Below are 4848 nucleotides of genomic sequence, written 5' to 3'. Positions count from 1 at the left end.
CTTCTATAGTCATTCATTAGTTTCTGTGTCTTCTTACCAAATCAAGAAGTCCTGGAGGGAAGAAATCTGTATTTGTTTTGTTCACTGATCTATCCCAAACAATAGACATGTTTAGTATGTGTTATATAGGAAGGAAATATTTATTAAATGAATAAATATGTTAATGTTTATTATAATCTTAATTGAATTGGTTAAGCTTGTCCATTTCAGTTGACAAGCTTATTTTTCTGTAGCAACTTTATAGAGATATCGCGTATTTCAAGGACTGGCCAAAATAGTAAGAATATCAGATTCTATCTCAGCCTGGAGAGAGATTTGTTTCTGGAAAGGTAAGCTCCATTGAATACATCAAATTACATAAAGTGGACAAGGACTTGTCTGTCTAAGAGGGTTGCTGGCCTAAGCAATAGCCAATCCAGTGGCCAAATGGCTTCATCTTTATTCGAAATCTGAAGACAATGTGCACACACAATTCCACTTAACTAAAATCATTTTAAACATGATTATATTGAGCCAAACAAATGTCTATATTGGACCAATAACACCATTTCCTGGATCAGCTCTTTCCAGCTGGTCACTCTGGCTGTACACAGGCTGGAGAAGGTTTGGATGGGAAAGTAGCCTGTGACCATTCCAATCTCATTCTTCAGAACTGGGCTTTCAATTCCCTCCCTTGTGGGCCACAATCTGCATTTGAAACAAGAACGAATAGATGTTTTTACAGGAAGACAATAAAGCATATAATTTACCGAATTAATTAAATAAGAGTAATAGAGATGCCATCCATTTACGCAATATTAGAGGTATGTACACAGAGAGATATGGCAGCACATTGCCTGCAGGTGATCAAGGATGGCTTCCAGGAAAAGGTGCTTTAAATGAAGAGTTGACTAGATAAAAAGAACAAGGGGAATATAGGTATTCAAAATGGCTAGGTTATATGGTGTCAACTAAAATAAGACTAGAGCATCATTAAAGGGAACTGCCTGGAGATCTTTGGCAGCCTCAGAGTTCCAGAACACATGACAAACTCTAAGGTGCTGTTTAAAACTAAAAATAGCTGACATATACTGAAGATGGATTCGGTGCTAGTCACAGAGAGGTTAAGTAACTTATCCCAAGGTCACAAAGTGATGCAGCCAGGATGGGAACCCAGTCAGTCAGACTATAGAGGCCATATTTTCATCAAAGATATTCAAACACATTGTCAGGACTCCAAACCTGGAGGTTTTAAGGATCACAGCCATTGTGGAAAGGCCACCCTCTGGGTCACTCTCACTGCCATCTTTTGTATGAGTAGAACTACACAATACATTCTTCTTCCTTAAGGGCAGAGTGCAATGTCTTCTCTGTGGTCATGTTGCTGCATTCAAAGCCCTCCAAGTAGCAGAGCAGATGTCCTGCCAGATGGTAGCCACTTGGACCTGGGCCCCATTATGGCAGGCAGCTAGGACAGTTGCCTTGTAATGGTTGTAAGTGTCACCATCTCTCACAAACTGGACAGCTGCACAGAGTGCCCAGAGAAAAGCAGGTGCTGACCACACAGCACATGATTTTGCTTCCCAAAAGGGAGAAAATCAGTGTTTCAGGGAATATCTACAACTATGCCTTAGGAATAGTTCTCCTCACTGCACTAAACAGAAGGCTCCATTATACCTGGGAAGTAGAAGAATCATTGAGGGAACATGGTATTCACAAACATTCCTGGTTACATTAGCCCTCTGGTGACCCAGGCTTTCCTGATCTACATCTTCCCTGTTTACCTGCATCCTTCTATGCTCACCTTAGGAATGTTTTCTTCTCAGAAAGCTCCCCAGATCTTGCCTGAAGTTAACTAATAAGCAGCCCTGTCCTCTGGGTACTCAGGCCTATAAGGAAAAAAAGACGTGATAAGCTGTGAATGAAGATTGATATATGGAAAGTATCACATGATCCAAAGGAGAAAAATGACAATTTTCTTGGTAGAGTCACAGAAAGCTTCACCAGGGAAGAAATAGTTGATTTGGGTCTCAAAGTATAAATAAGAATTCACTAAGCAGATGAGAATCTGAAGGGAATCAAAGTAAAGGATCATAAGAGTGGAGGTCTATGGCTTTGAGAAACACTGAGCTGTTGAATAGGGCTTTATGGAAAAATGAACCACTTTGCTTTTGTTATGTGACAAACTACACCAAAATTCAGAGGCACACAACAACAAGCTGCAGGATACTGGTTATATCACCGGGGCTTGCCCGCTCCCTTGTAGAGGACTCTGCTCTATTCGGTGCTTGACTGGAACAATCTAGTTCTCACCCATTTGTTCATCGTCTTCCTCCAAGACCAAAACAGACTGGGCATTTCCTTCTCATGGTGGTGGCAAGAGTTCAAGAGCAAATAAGGCCTGTCATCTAAGTAGTCTTCAAGATACCTCTTGCATCACATATGCTAATTCTGTAGTCAAAACAGGCCAAATGATTGGCCAGAGTGTCAAGGAATAAAAGTGAGCCCCATGTCCATTGGGAAGGTACTTTACTGCATGAGCACAGAAAACACTAAAGCTTAGGAGACAGCAAACTATGTGGGAAGTAACCAAGAGATAAGCCTGGGAGAAACAAGATCATGGATGCACTGTGGACCACACTAACAGAATTTTGACGTCATCCCATCTTGTAGACAAGGGATGAATTACAACATTTTAAATAAAGAAAAGACATGATTACATATGCTTTTGAGAATGATCTCTTTTGTCTGAATGTGGAAGATACTTCAGAAGGCATCAATAATATAGGCAGAGCTACAAGTTTTAAAGTTTTTGAAGTAAGGCAGTAGTAGTAACAGAGGACACGGGGTTGAGGAGATTTTGGTAATATATAAAAAGTTGGTATAATATGTAGTATCCACACACTGGTATAAAAGCTATGGTGAAGGAAGAAAGGATGCTTAAGATCTCTTATCTGTCTTGGGTAAGGATAGCTCTATCTAAAACAATCAGAGAAATCAAGAGTCAAGGGAGTTAAAGAGGCAGTCATGGTCGGTTAGCTCCACTGGTTAGAGCATCATTCTGAAACTCTAAGGTTGCAGGTTCTATCTCTTGTCTGGGAAAAAATAGGAAGCAACATATGAATGCACAGCTAAGTGGAACAACAAATGAATGCTTCCTTCTCTCTCTCTCCCTTCTTCTCTCTTTACCTCCAGAATCAATCAATCAATCAACAACAAAAAAGAGTTATAAGATGAAAAAACAGGTGGGCAGGGTGGCCTTCCTACCTGCAGTATGTAATGGCACCGAGGGGAAACAGAGGGTCAAGTTGGGGTTATTTTGGGTGCCTTTGGTATTGTCTAGAAACATTCTTTTACACATACCCTTAGATCTTCTGCTGAGATGATGTTTTTCAAAGTTATAACAAAAGAACAATAGGTCAGGTTGGCACATGAGTAGCTTGTGAGACTCCTAGGAAGATGTCATACAGGTAGTTGAAAGTGCATAGGAGAGAATTCTAATCTGGAAGTATAATTTTTTTAAATTTTTTAAAATTTATTTATTAATTTTAGAGAGGAGAGAGAGAGAGAGAGAGAGAAAGTGGGGAGGAGCAGGAAGCATCAACTCCTATATGTGCCTTGACCAGGCAAGCCTAGGGTTTTGAACCGGCAACCTCAGCATTCCAAGTTGACGCCCTATCCACTGCGCCACCACAGGTCAGGCTGGAAGTACAATTTGAGAACGATTGGTACTTTCATGGTAATAAATGCTGTAAGCATGCTGGCCACTGTTCACGGACAGACAAAAGTATATATCTAAAACTATAGAGGTTCAAATATGTTATTACAGTATATTTATGGATCACTTTCATAATCTGAAGCAAACATAGGCACACATAAACAACATGTTAATGCCATTGTAGGGAGCTGTAGATATCATTAAGTCTGTTTGCAGAGTCTGTTTACAAAGACCCTTTAAAGATTACAGAAGCCAGATTGCAATCCCCTGGCATAAAGGTTGAACAGAGAGGAAATAACAAAAGAGAGGAAAAGGAAGAGAAGATCTCTGATGAGATATGAGATAATACCTGGACACCTGAGCTTATTAAGTGCTCAAGTTCTCATCAAGTTAAAGATCAAGGAGAAGTGGCACAGCCTGGATGAGTGGCCTTCAAGAAGAGGCAGGAGAGGGCACCTGCGGCGGTGGCGGTTCTGCGGGAGCAAGGGTGGGAGTGGCCGAGACCATGGCTGGAGGCAAAGCTGGAAAGGACAGTGAGAAGGCCCATGCTAAAGCGGTGTCTCGCTCACAGAGAGCTGAGCTACAGTTTCCCATGGGCCGCATCCACAGACATTTGAAGATTTGCACCACCAGCCAGGGATGGGTCAGCGCCACTGCGGCTGTGTACAGTGCCACAATCCCGGGGAACCTCACTGCCGAGGTGCTGGAGCTGGCAAGTAATGGGTGCAAGGATCTCAAAGTTAGCAATCACTCCACGTCACTTGCAGCTTGTGATCCTTGGGGATACAGAGTTGGGTTCTCTAATCAAGGCTACCATAGCCGGGGGTGGTGGGGAGGTGATCCCTCACATCCACAAGTCTCTGATTGGAAAGAAGAGACAGCCGAAAACTGCATAGCGAGTTGCTTTACCAACCCTCTTTCTCCGTCATTGTACTGTAACTAGGACATAAGAAATAATGGGGATGCATTCAGGGGGACACTAGAATCTATGTAAACACGATACATTAAAATCAATAATAAAAAGAAATAATGGGGATACGTGGAATTTTAAAGCAGTTAAATGGAAAAGCATGGACAATTACTGTAGACATGGTAAAAGAAACATTTGTTCATTCTAAGATTTGAAGTTTGATAAAACTACCTTTTCACAG

The 4848-nt window shown here is 41.5% G+C and overlaps 1 pseudogene; it reads left to right on the top strand.

Moving 5' to 3' along the window:
- The first annotated feature begins 4161 nt into the window (after window positions 1–4161).
- LOC136320539 (histone H2A.V-like) lies at window positions 4162–4593 on the top strand (annotated as a pseudogene).
- Window positions 4594–4848: the final 255 nt, after the last annotated feature.

This window comes from Saccopteryx bilineata, chromosome 1 (assembly GCF_036850765.1).
Source record: "Saccopteryx bilineata isolate mSacBil1 chromosome 1, mSacBil1_pri_phased_curated, whole genome shotgun sequence".
Classification (NCBI taxonomy): Eukaryota; Metazoa; Chordata; class Mammalia; order Chiroptera; family Emballonuridae; genus Saccopteryx; species Saccopteryx bilineata.
Note: the sequence above shows the minus strand (reverse complement) of the source record. Positions and strands in the feature narration are given on the sequence as shown.